Below are 14,063 nucleotides of genomic sequence, written 5' to 3'. Positions count from 1 at the left end.
GAAGGGTGCTGAGGAAGTGCAAAAGGAGGGGTTTGATGGTACTTTGCTGGGTGTGAGGAATGTGGGCTTGGTCTGCTGCCACTTATTCATCGTAGGGCCTTGGGCTAGCTAGTCTTGCTGAGTCTCATTGAGTCTCAATTCCTCATCTGTTAAGAAGGTTGGCAATCTCTGCAGCCCCTGCTCCCCCGCCTCATGTTTATCCATGAAAACCCTTTGAGAAACATCATTATCAAAGGAACAAAAATGATTGCTGTGACTATCACTGAGACCAGCTTCTCAGGATGCCCTGGCATTGCTCTGAGCATGTCTCTTTCTGCTCCCATCCTTCAATGGCTTCTCATTAAAGTACACGTTTGTTCCAGTTATCCTTGCTGCTTAACAAACCACTCATGAGATGACCACTTTAGGAGTGGCATAAAACAACCATTATCTTGCAGATGTTGAGAGTTAGGAATTTAAACAAGGCCCAGCAAGAATGATTTATCTGTGCTGCATCATATCTGGGGCTTTATCTGGGGAAACATGAAGACTGGGAGTGATTCAACAGCTGAGGGGTAGAAGTATTTGTAGTTATCTTCACCTGTCTAGTGATGTATGCTGGCCTTCAGTAGAGTCCTCAGCTGGGCAGATGTCAGAACATCTATATACACATCTCTGTGTGATCTTTCAATCTAGGATATCTGGGACCTCTTCAGAGCATGGTGACTAGGTTCTAAGACAAAGCATCCCAAAAGATAAGAACGGAAGCACATGGCATTTTTACGACCTAACCTCACAACTCACATGACACCACTTCCATTATACTCTAGAGATTGAAGCAGTCACGAAGTTCTGTCCAAGTTCAAAGGGAGAAGATAAAAATCCTACCACTCCATGGAAGGGGTGCCAAGGTTACAATTTTAAAAGAGCATGTAAGGTAGACATGTTGTAGCAATCTTTTAAAAATACAATCTATCATAATAACATTTCTTACCTTGGCACTCAAATCCTCTGCCTTATGCTCCCAACAGCATCTCTTCCTACCTCTCAGCACAAACCTCAACCCCAAGCAAGCTAGCCTCCTCACAGCACCCAGAATATGCATACTCATCTCAGCCTGTGAGGCTTCGGCCCTCTTTCTGGTTATTTAAGTCCTACTTCCCAAAGGATTCATGTTTCTGGTGTGTTTGAGCAATAGTCAGGACAAAAAAAAAAAAAAAAGGCAGCATCTTAGCAAACATTCCTGGGGGCTTCTTTATTGCTTTTTCCTTAGAATTAGTAAAAATTCTACCATGCTGAGAATTACAGCTTCTGAAAAATATCTACCAAGCATGGGCATGTCCCTTTTAACTGTAATCACTGCACACATACTTATGAAATTCAGGTTCTTTATCTCTCCCAGACAGAAATAATGACTATAATAAATTAAAGTCAGCCTGCTTTAAACCAACAAATGGTGTGGCTGACAATAGATGTATAAATATGGTTTTAGTTAATGAATTTTTTCAGCCTTGCTCCATTTCAGCTCATTAGACTTATGACTAATAAAGGATTTGGCCAGCATTGCTTGCTAATTGCTCTTCAATTAAACCAGGGGCCAGGTCCCTGCTTCTTATAGAGATCCCAGTCCTGAGGAGTACTGGACATCTAATAGTACTCAGGAAACACTCCGTGGTCGCTTGATAGAAAAAGAGAAACACACAAGGCAGCCAAACTATGCAGTTTCTCTATATTCCAGCTAGAGATGTGAGTCCCCGCTGAGTACAACAGAAGCAACTAACAGTGGACAGAGCTTTACACTTTCTTTATAAGGAGCTTTTGCATCCATTCTTCTCTTCCAACCTGATGAGGCACAGAGTGAAGGTTTTTGTTGTCACCATTTTGTTGATGAGGAAGCTGAGGCTCAAAGAGGTTAAGGGGATTTTGCAGAATCAACAGCTCCCATATAGGGAGCGAGAACTTTGTGCTGTTTTTTTATTCCCCAGGCAGATTTTTCTCCACTGCACTGCCTCCAGATCAGCTGGCTCATTCACTCATTCAATTACTCATCCATTGATCGATTTGACAACTGCTTATAAGCACATATTTTATACACAGCATGGCATAGGCACTGAGGAAACAATGGAAAGCAAGACAAAGTCCTGCTGTCATTGAGCATGTGGTCCAGAGGGAGAGATTGCAATAAATACTTAAACAATTATATAAATAAGAGAATTTAACATAAAAACAAATGCTATAAAGAAAATAGGACAGAGTAATAGGATAGAGAATGGCCAGAGATGTAAAGAGGGGTCTTTTTAGCTGGAATTGTCAAGGAAGACTTCCCTGAGATGATGTTAGAGCTGAGACCTTAATGACAGGGAACCAGCCATTTAAAGATCTGGGAGAGGAAGAGTCCCAGGAAGAAAGTATAGCAGATATAAGGACCAAGAGGCAGGCATAGGCTGGTCATGTCAGAGGGTCAGAAAGGCCAGTTAGGCTGAAGCATCTTCAGTGATAGGGAGGATGAAAGGGACCAGAAGGTATAGAGCTTTGCAGGCTATAACAGAAAGGGTAAAGGAAAGTCTGGGGCAACTAAAGAAGACCTAGCAGAGCTTGCTGCCCTTTACATCATCTGCAGGTGCCTGAGAGATTGTGGTAGGATTGATTCATTTGTTTCTAAGTTGTATATATTATCAGGGTGATCTTAAAGGCACAGGGTACATCTGAGCCCTTCAATGCCTAAACATAGCAACTACGTGCACCACTCCATAGTTTTTCTCCACTCTCTCCATCTGTCAATGGATTTGATTTGCTTTCAGGGTCTGCCATCAATTATGAATTCTGAGTCGGTATCTGAATAGTTAATTCATTACAAAATTTCCAGTCCAGGTTTCTGTTTAAACATCCATTTTATTTTTATAATACATTAATTTATTTTTTAATTATAGAAAATTTAAAAATACTTGGGGCCTTCGAAAAAGCACCAAGAATAAATTTTAAATCTCCTGTAAAGGGTGGGATTGATTTAAAAATGAAGGGCACCTCTCATTCTCCACTAAGTGCAAGGTGGCCTCTGAGCAGCTTTCCAGGCTGTCCTGTTCAGTTTGGGTACAGCAATTTGCCTCTCTGAACTTAGACTCCTTTTCCGCTCAGTGGAGATTCACTTCAAAGGACTGTAATGAGAATTAAATAAGATAGCACATGTAGAGCGCCTAAAACAATGCCCAACACAGGTGCTCAAAACAATTAGCTCTGTACCCGAAGGCCTCCACCTGGGTGGGGCATCCATTGGAAACTCCTTCAAGGAGTGTTTATTTGCTTCTAAAGAACATTTTAGCCATCAAAGCTGCCCATAAAGTAAGTGTGCCCTGTCTAAGCATCACATCAAATAATTTTCCAGGAACTTCTGATGATAAACTTGAGAAAATCCCTTCTCCTCTCTTAATCTCATTTCCTCATAGAGAAATCAGATGTCTTCTCTGGTTCCTGTATTTGACTTTAGTACTCATCACATTTTCATTGAATTTATATGTTTATTGTCTTTGCCGGGCACTGTACTAGATACTGCATGGTACAATGGCAAACATCATGATTATGGCCCCACCCCTCCTAGAATGGCCAGCCCCAAGCCTCCTGAATCTCTCATACTTGATAGCACTATTGCTCTTGCCCTCTGTATCAAGGAAATGGTGGAACCACTCTAATCCTTTTTCTGACAGGGTTGTCTGAGGAACATGGCATGTGGAAAAAAAATTAGGTCAGGGGAATTTGGGATTCCTAGGACCTCTGTTGGATTCAACCTGACCAGTCCCTCTTAGCCTTCACCTGAACCTCCCGGAACTAGAGGAATGCCTGGAATTCAATGACTGTTTCACATGGTTCCCCTCTTTCCTGCTTACCACACCCAAGGCAGGGCAAGGCTGACATCAGAGCCACCCTGGCCAGCTCGAAAGGAGGAAGCCAAAAAGAAAAACAGCATCCATGGTTATCTAAGTCACTACAGCATCTTCTTTACCCACTCAGATGGACAGACACACTGCCGAGGGAGCGGGTCTGCTGACCTCTTCATGGAAGTAATTGTTTCCCTAAGTCGAAAATAAATTCTTCTGACATACAGGAAGCACACACAAGAGCCAACCCCTTAAATGGAGAATAATAGCTTATTCTATTGTGCTCTTCAGTTATCTCCAAGACATGGCAGGGATAGATGGGTTAGAAGGAAAGAAAACAGTCTTTCATAACGATGCCCTTACCTCCTCTACCCTCCATTACAGGCCAGTCACCCTTCACACACGCATGCACATGCATGCATGTGTGCATGCGCGCGTGCGCGCGCACACACACACACACACACACACACACACACACACACACTTTCCAGTTCCATTCCATTCCCTCTTGATTGTGGAGGGTATGTGCTGCTCCTCCCCCAACCCTATTCCTACATCAAACCAAGCACCGTGTTTATTCACAGGCCAACCTTCGGGAAAACAGACATCCTGGATTTGCTTCCTAAACTTCCTATTATGCATAAAGAACACATTGTCCTTTCAAAGCCAGGACTGAAACCTGATACTTGTGCCATGTATCACCATATTACGCAGCTACCAAGAATGTGGACAACCTGTAAGCAGCCTTGTAGGTCCCTCAGGGAATCTGAAGTCATAATCACTTCTGCTCTGACTGAACACATCCAAGTTGAGCCCACAAGTTTCTTGTTGGCTGATGAGCATGTGTCAGCCCCGTGAGGCACCAGCCTGCCCCAAAGTAGCTCCCAACATAGTACTCCTTTCCCAAGGAACCACTGTGGGCAACGTGGTCATCCACCTCTGGGAGATGGATAGGGAAAATGTAGTGGAGTACTTCACACGGTCCCACACAGCAGTTAGAAGTCATCGTCCAGAAGCATGCATGGCAGCTGGAAGATCTTTTTTTTTTTTTTTTTTTTTTTGATGGATCTTAAAAATATAGTGCCAAATAAAATGTCAGGAGCAAAACGAGGTAGAGAAAACTCAAAATTTTTTACATACATCAAAACGAATGCATTCTAATTAACTAAACAATAATGCACCTTATATAAAAACATGTACAAACAAAAGATACTCATCAAGCATATTAGAATGTGTTGACTGTAGATGGGGAAATGGCAATGAGTAAGTAAAACAAGAGAGGGAATTTGTAGTGACTGATGATGATACTGTGTTATGAACTGAAGAATGTGATTAACTCAATCTTTTCTACTGCAAGTCAAAAAAAAAAAAAAAGGAAATGGCCAGTCCCAAGGACACAGAAATATCTGAGCTGGCTGGGGTTTAGATTCCTAATCTCAGCTCCCACTTTCCACTCAAGTCAAACAGGATAATCTGCCTTGCATACAGCGCTGCTGACTCCTCGCCTTAGATTACTCTGCCCTTAGCATAGCCAGGTCCAGCCCACACTTCAAGGTCCAGCCCCCACACCATCTCCTCAGGAGGTTCCCACCACCTCTGGGTAGCCATGCACTTTCTCTGCACTGCACTGGAGGCACGATCAGTGTGCCTGAAAGCATGTTCTTATCTGTAGGGAGAAGTGGTCCCTCAAGTGTGGGGTTGCTCTTTTCAGGAGGATAGTGCTGCAGTGGCGCTCAATGCCTTTGGCCATCTGTGCTCCTGGATTGCAATTCATGCTTTCTAAGGATTCCCTTCAAAGGACTCAAGCAAGAGGAGCCTTTTTCTCAGAGAGATGTATTACTTTTCTAGGAAACTCATCACAAAGAAGAGTTTGTGAATGGCTAAATGACAAAATTGCTCCCATGAGTTTTTCTACAGTTAAGCCTTAGGCCCTCTTCCCATGCCCCAGATACCTCTCTGGGGTCCTCTTTTTATCCTTCCTGCAAGCTCCAAGTTATGGACAGCTTGCCTCTCCGCTGTAAAACCACTTCCAGCCCCTTTATCCTTTGAGCTTCTGTAAAATCAAGCCTGACTATTGGAAGTCATTACCTTGTTATTCCTGACACCACCACCACCCCCATCCTGGACAACAGACCAAGAGTCCTACAAAAGTAAAAATCCTGCAGGTGGAAATTTCAGGTAGTAGTGAAAACTTTCTTTCCTGCCTTCAGCATGTATGCAATCTGTGCACACATGTTTTTGAGTACTTGTTATATGTTTGGTGTTGGTTTTAGCTCTGGACAAAGATTCTCTCCTTGACTTTCTTGTTCGTCTCTGCATTGTTCAGTTTTAGCAAGAATCCTGCTAAGTCAAGTGAGCCATAATCCCCATTCCTCCATATCTGATCACTCTTGATATCTAATCGGGTTCCTCATCCTCCGCCAGCTCCCAAGTGATGTCTGATCACCTCGGCCTGCCTTCAGCAAGAGTCCTATTAGGTCAGTTTAGCTAGAATCTCCCCTTATCCCTGAGGTTTCTTCTTAGTACTTTCCATCGGTTGACCCCCTCCACCCTCTTCCCCTTGGCTATGATTCCCACTTGCCCACGCAGTATTCAGAGGTGGGCCCAATCTCTTTCCCCACTGCAGCGGTCCTTACACCTGTTGCAACAGTCTCCCTGAATAAAGTCTGCCTCATCACTCTTTTGCAGGTATTATTAAATGGCTGGTAAAAGCAGGGTGGGTCTGTTCTCAAGGGGCTGATAGATTATCAATCAAGCAAGGGGAGCACTCCCACCCACTCTCCAAATATGAGAAATATGAGAAAGTGAGGTTTGCCAAATTCCATCTGCATTTTCCTGGGTTTGTTCAGCGTTGGCAGCAAAGGAGGGCGACTGGCTGGAGACCAGCTGCCTAGCAAGGCCCTGCCAGGACTGGTGCAGAAGAGCCGGCATTTCTATTCCCAGGCCCTGGCTCCCAACCAGGATGGCATCTGCTCAGAGTCTGAAGCCCAGCATACTTTAATTGGCCTGTGGCCTCGTGGCACTTTCAGCCTATCAATCGAATTTTTCTTTTTTTTTTTTTAATTGAATTTTTTTCTTAAAAAGCAACTCTTGTGTTTATTGGTTTTCTGCCTTGGATTTGGCTCCTAGGATTTTACTTAAAAGATGGAACTACTCAGAGAACCAGATCTGGAGACCTTTCCCTCGCCAGGACCTGAGCAGGAGGGGCTGGTGACATGATAAGGAAAAGCTGGCCCAGTGTCTACTCCTACCACTCAGCGTTCTACTGCTTTGCTGCATGGCACCAGCCTTTTCTGAGCCCCTAAACAAGATGCCAGAGGCCATCATCCCAATCAGATGTCACTACCTGCTGTGTGGCCACAGCTGAATCCCTTCCCTTTCTGGGTTGATAGTCTCTCTGCATATTTTTTGGACAGGTGAAATTCAGAACTGCAAAGGGATATTTTAAGCACTGTAAAAATATAAGAACTTATGGAAGCTCTCTGTACTTCTCACTCAATTTTGATGGAAACCTAAAAATTATCTAAAAAACAAAGTTGATTAAAAAACAAACAAACAAACAAAAATGTGAGCCCCTTTGGTGAACCCTGGGCAGGGAGCAGAGCCCTGAGTTCTAATAAAACCTCTGCTTCTCTCTTTGCAGACTCGGGAAGTAGGGACGCTTCTCTGAGCCTCAGTTGTCCTCTTCTATCCACTGTGCCTACTATGAGAATCCAATAAACAAGTGGGTTTTTAGATATGGAGTTAATTATAGAACAATGCCCTTATTAAACGACATTTGTCACTTATTAAAGACACTGTACTGAAGGCTGAACAGCCAATCTCAAGTTGGCAGAAACTTTTCAGCTCTTAAAAAGCACTGGAAAGCCTAAGAGAAAGCTTCAACAGATGTCTCATAGGCACTACAGACCAGCACATTAAAAAATGAGTAAGGGAGAGAGGCAGAGGAAGAGAGAGAGGAGGAGGAGAAACAGAAAAAAAATAGGAGAGACAGAAAAATCGAAAGTAGAGGCAAAAGCAACGAAAGAGAAATGAGAAGGAAACGAGAGAAAATAGTCGTGGAAGGAAAAGCGGTGGCAACAGCAGTTTAAAAAAGCAGGAGCAGCAGCAGCTGCCGAAGTAGATGCTGAAGAAGCAGAAGTAGAAATGACAGAATCAAAGGAAGAAGAGGAGGAAGGAGGAAGGAAGAAGGAAGAAGGGGAGGTAGCAGCAGTAGAAAGAGAAACAATAGGAGGAGAAAAAGCAGAAGCAGCAGCAGAGCAGGAAGAGGAAGCAGAAGAAGCACAAGCAGAGAAATAGAAGTGGAAGTGAAAGAAGCAGAGGAAGAAGAGTAGGAGGGGGGGAAGGAAGAAGTAGAAACAGTGGAGAGAAGAAGGGGAGGAGACCATACTGGAAGTGGTAGTGGAAGAAGGAGGGAAAGCAGCAGAGGGAGAAGCGGCAGCAGCATAAAAAAAAAAAAAAAAAAAAAAAAGTGGGGTCGGGGAAGCAGCAGCCAAAACAACAGAAGCAGAAAGAGCAGAAGCAGAAGCAACGGAAGATAAAACATGAGCAGGAGGAGCAGGAGCCACACGGGAGCAGCGGCAGCAGTGCCCCAGGCAGAGGCAGTGAATACAGGGTGAAGGAAGACATTGAATGTGAAACTGGTCAGCCTGGCTGTGCGCTGTCTGCTCTCCGAATCTCAGTTTCCTCCTAGGGACAGAGGCAGATGAACCAGTGAGATGTTCTTACAATCCTAAAGTTTGGGCCATAAAGATGAGGCTGGGGGCCAAGCAGGAAATGTTTCCCCAAACAAAAACATGAATGAAAGAATAGACTTTGATCAAGCACTTTCCGTGGACCAAGCAGAGATGAAGGCGACTTCAGTTCCTGCTTTCCATGAGCACCTCGTCTGGGCAGGGCAGTGCTTGTGGTCAGTAGAGGGGCAGAGCTGGCTCAGCCCAGAATTCGTGAAACGAGGAAACATCAGAGAAGCTTTTGAAAGAGATGGGATTTGGGTCAGAGTCAGTGGGTGGAGATGGAATTTAATAAGTGAAATTGGGGTGGGGAAGAAGGGCTCCTCTCCCAGAAAAAGCATGTGTCCAAGGCTCTCAGCGTTAGCCTCGCTGGTGGCCTGGATTAGACATTCATGCCCAGAGGTGAGGAGAGTAAACATCGAAGTGGCAGATCCTGACAAAGCCCTGCCCGTGAAATAATTCCTCTCACAGCCAAGAGGTCAATAACATGGAGATTAGGCCTGACGGAACAATCTTCCTGCGGGTGGAGAGATGGCCACCGGACTGCTTCTCACCTCACTGACTGAAAGTGTCTGTGAGGTGACCAGAGGAACCTCAGAGTGCTGAAGAGCAGATGCTCCAGACCCTGAAGGATGAGACTGAGAAGAGAGAGAGCACGGCTGGCCACTAAGCATTTTGTGTCCCCAGTCCTCTGCAGGAAGCCAGATGGGCTTCAGAGAGGTCTCGAAATCTAGTGGAGATACCAGCCTATCCCCAGAGCAGACACAGATGCCTCTCACGAGCCAGATTTCCCAGAGCTGCCCTTTGGACACATAGTGGCCCACAGTGAATGAGAGAGTCAGACCATGAATGAAGAATCTCAAGCCCTGCAGAAATCCAAGAAGAGGGTGGGGTCCCCTTCAGGCCTCCCGCATTCACCCCAAGGACCCCAGCACTCATTTTCTGAGCTCTACTCCAGCCAGAGCCTATAGAGATACTTCCTCCTGAAAACCCATGGCAACATGACAATGAAGCCAACACAATAGGGCCATCACCTGATGAAGCAGCATCTGTATAGATTTGGGGTTTCCCCTTCTCCCCTTCTCCTCAGGCTACCAGAAACCCCGCCACTAGGGTGAGATGAGAGGAAGGGTCTCTCAGGTGTACCTTTGTGTGTGTGTATGTGTGTGTGTGTGTGTGTGTGTGCACGCACGCACACGTGTGTATGTGAGAGAGAGAGTTGGGATGGGGAAAGTTGGGAATTCTAAGCAGCGATGTCTGTCACAAGGGGAAATTCCAAGTAATGGCAAAAGTTGGGGCGAAATGGGGGAATCAGGGGTGATAAGGAAAAAACAAGCAGATTTTTTAGTCTTGCAAATGCAAGAAAGCTTCCTAAGTCTGGTGACTATTAATCAAAATGCCTGGTGATGCATTCCTCTCCATAGCATCCAGCGAAGTGCTGGGCACGGAGAGAACGGGTCACAGGCAGCACTCTGCAGTGCTTGGAGCACTGGCTTAGCCGCCAAATTGCCTCTCTGAACAGTCTCATCATCTGTAAGATGCTCCCTCTCCCCCTCACAGTCGCTACATGTAAAATGGCTTAAAGCTGTACTTGGCAGATATTAAACGCTCAGTAACTCTCAGTTAGTTATTATATTATTAAAGAAAGCAGATAATAAATGCCTACTAAATAGAAAAATTATACTAAAACCTGAATGGATAGAAAATATTTATATTCTGAGCAGATCAAAGGTGAAGGTATTTTAGAGATGAGTGGGCTATTTTCCTTCAATATGATGGCAATAAGAGGGAGTATGACCATTACAGTAAAATTTGTGACTTTTCAAGTCACTTATTGACAGGACAAGCTGTCTGTCCCACCCACCCCATGCTCGAGCATCTTTGCAAAATGCTTTGAGAGTTATAGATGAAAGAAGTTGTTAATCAGTAAGAGAATCAAGGCTCTGAGGCTGCTCTGAGCGAGAAAGGAAAGAAGCTCAACTTCTGTGCATTATGCAGTTGTTATTCGTGAGGTCCCTTGACTTACCTTCCCTGGCCAGGTATCCAATCCAACTTGTCCTTTTTTAATTGAAATATCAGTTAGCCACGATGGTCAGAGAAAGGGACATCTTCTCTCCCATCTGTCTATCCTTCTCTATCTCCACCCCCACTACCTTGGCCTAAGCCACCATTACGGCTCGTCTAGAGCCTGATGTCCTTGCTGGTCTCACGTCTACAACAGCTGGAGAGATCTTTTTTAAAACGCAAATACGATCATGACAGATCCCTGCTTGAGATTTCCGTTGCCCTTAAAACAAAAGCGCGAGTCTTATTGTGCTCTCACAGGCAGCTCCGTGTGGTCTGCCCAGTGCCTCCTACCCACCTCTCAGTCTCCCCTCTTCCAAGGCCCCTGTATTCCAGTCATTCCAGGCTCTCTTCCGGGTTCTCAAGCATACCAAACTCTTGCCAACCTCAGGGACTTTGTACAAATGTTCCCGCTATCTGGAACATTTCCCATTCACCCTCACTACTCCTACTCTCCTCCCAGCTCCCTCTTGTTCTTCTCTTCCGATCACAAGTCGTGTCTCAGGGGAAGTCTTCCTCGATCCCCTAGGCTAGATGAGGTCTCCAGTTTCTAAGTGCTCATGACACCCTATGTTTTCCTTCTTATCACTTCCCACAGCTTAGATTTACATATTTATTTGCGTGATTCTTCACTTCATGTCTGTCTCCCCCACTGCATTGTGAACTGGGCAAGGCCAGGACTATATTTGTTTTGTACACCATTATACACCGCTACCCCTTCCTCCATTCCCACCAAATAGGAGGAGCTTGGTGATAAATACCTATCAAATAAGTGAATACATTTCATTCTTTACCCCCGAGGGTTAAGAAGCCCTAAGCATAAAGAAAGAAGCACAAGAGTGGGTGTCTGGGGACTGGGATTCCAGCCCCGCTCTCTTCAAATCAGTGCTATGACCTCAAGCAAGTCTCTTCCCCTCTGAGTTGAGGAATCTTTAGAATGATACCAAGGAGTTTGGGCTAATTGGTCTATCAGGGCCCTCCCAGCTCAGTCCACAGTTCTCTGTGGCTGAGTATACTGATTTCAGACTCCTCCCCAAACAGACATTGGAACCAGCAGTGACATGGTAGAAGTGGAGGTAAGAATAGATATCCCTAAAGAAACAAATTCTCCCACTCCCTTTGCCTTCAGAATATTTGTGCTTGAAAGTGCTTTTCACAACCAGACCCAAGGGAATACTTTGTCATCTGCAGTTCAGTTCTTGGTTCCATTTCTTAAACCAGTGACTTAAACTTTCCATTTCCTCTTGAGACAGCCAGAAAGTGGGCATAGCCTACTGCAGCATGTTCCAAAGGCATGATGTATAATCTATAGGCTATTTAAGAAGGCGAGTCTTTAAAAATAAATTGTTTATAGTTGTTAATGTTGTATAAAAGATTAAATAAGGACTTCTTGGGCACATTAGCTTTGGGGATCCCTTTCTGCCCCAGAATGTATTCTTCTCCATTTAACTTTCATCCCTTCTAACTTTCATTCTTAGATCTCTGGAATTAGAATGTCTAGCCTTCTTTTACTAAGAACACAAATAATTATTCCCACTTTGTTTCCAAAGTAGCAACTTGTGTCTCATATTTGCACACTTTCCCCCCAAACACTGTCTAAATACGACCAAGAGAAAATTGAGTAATTCGAGAGGATCAGCTAGGAACCTTATACCAGTTACTCTCTGAACAAGACATTTTCTCTCAACAATTCAGAGGCTCTTGAAATTTGCCCTTTTTCCATGCGACGTGTTTTATGTGCCAGTGGGATAGTCTCTTTGTTGGGAATTAATTGTATATGCACGCACTCTTGCTATAACTGCTCGGCAAGAAGCCTGGTGGACTGTCAGGGACCCTAGCCTCTGGGGCTGACACTCAAGGTCAGGGACTTCTTAGTGACTCAGAATCTGAACAGTGTTCTTGCTTGAAAGTTCTCTTTGCTATGAGCAGTAAGCGAGAAGTCATTGCCATGCAAAGCAAGGCACATGTAGATGATGAGCTCTTTTAGTGAAGTCACTGACTATGACTTCAAGGGCACTTTCTTTGCATTTGTGCACGTCAAATTAGCTTGAGAGTAAGCTCATAGGCCAGTGGCCTAGTCCTAGGTCGTGAGCCCCTTGAGGGCAAGAATTGAACACAACACATGCCTTGTAATAATCTATCCTTCAAAGGATCAGCCCCCTTATCTAGATGATCCTTAAGTCGTTTAAGAAGAATCCCATTTAATTAGGTTCATAAAAGCTCTCCTAAATTAATTTGCTCTAGGTAACTTGTCTCAGGAAACCTGAACACAAAAGAAAATTATGCCCCAAAGTGGTGGTGTTCTCCAACACTTGTAGGACAAGTTAAAGAAATTTAGACATTATCGTGAAAGTGATAGGCACTTAGATTTTAATCACAAGAGTAACCGAAATTCATTAACATCTCCACTATGTCCTAGGGAAAAGTGAGAATAATTTTTTCTTCCAAACAGATTGGAAATCTGTTGTAAAGTAGCTATGGGATCACTGTAGGCATGACAATAATCTATGATATTGTAACATCTGGTCTCCTCCTAACACACACCAAACACTAACACTCTTCATCTCTCAAGTCTGAATAACTCTTGACAGCAGACAAATAGTTTTGACATGTGTGGACACTAAGAGAGACAGGTTAAGTAACATATCCCAGGTCATGCAGTTACTTAGAGTGCTGGCTCTTAGCTACTGTCCAAAGTCACTCCATTACCAGGTTGATTGATATTCATGTCCCCTATGGTCAGCTGAGATTTTTGAGGAAAAAGAAGCAGAAAACAATTAAAAAAAAAAAACACTCAAGTGTTTGTTCCCAGGCTCGCTCTCTTTGAATATGGCTTTAGAAAATGGTTTAGTCGGCATTTTTTTAACTAATGGATTTTTCTTTTCATACCTCTACCATTTTTGGTATTGGCAAGAAGCAGAGGTAGTTTTAAAGGCCAGATGTCCATTGCAATGCCACCCTGAACAAGCCCAATCCCCTCTGATCTCAGAAGCTAAGCAGGGTTGGGCCTGGTTAGTACTTGGATGGGAGACCACCTAGGAAGACCAGGTGCTGTAAGCATAAAAAATAAAAAGTAAAAAATAAGGGATTGTAAACTGACATGGTTCTTGCAATCTGTGAGTTCAACCAAGAGTTGCCTTGCCTAAAAAACAAATAAAAAAACAAACAAACAAATAAGGGACTGGATGTTCTTAGCTGTGTGTTATAGCCTGCCTTAGAACATAAAGCTCCAATAGTCTCAGTCTTCTCTTCCTCCTCTTTTTCTCTTTCCCCTTTCCCTTCCCCATTCCCTTACCCTTCCCCTCCCCTCCAACCCTCCCCCCCCCTCCCCACTTCTCTCTCCACACATACTCAAGATCATTCAGTTAGCAGAGGGAGTTTGGAAAAAGAGAGATAAGCCAGCAGACTTTTAGGT

General features: G+C 44.2%; 1 pseudogene; it reads left to right on the top strand.

Annotated features, from left to right (window-relative positions):
• The first annotated feature begins 13,589 nt into the window (after positions 1-13,589).
• Positions 13,590-13,708, top strand: LOC118602715 (annotated as a pseudogene).
• Positions 13,709-14,063: the final 355 nt, after the last annotated feature.

This window comes from Rousettus aegyptiacus, unplaced genomic scaffold, assembly GCF_014176215.1.
Source record: "Rousettus aegyptiacus isolate mRouAeg1 unplaced genomic scaffold, mRouAeg1.p scaffold_m13_p_4, whole genome shotgun sequence".
NCBI lineage: Eukaryota > Metazoa > Chordata > Mammalia > Chiroptera > Pteropodidae > Rousettus > Rousettus aegyptiacus.
Note: the sequence above shows the minus strand (reverse complement) of the source record. Positions and strands in the feature narration are given on the sequence as shown.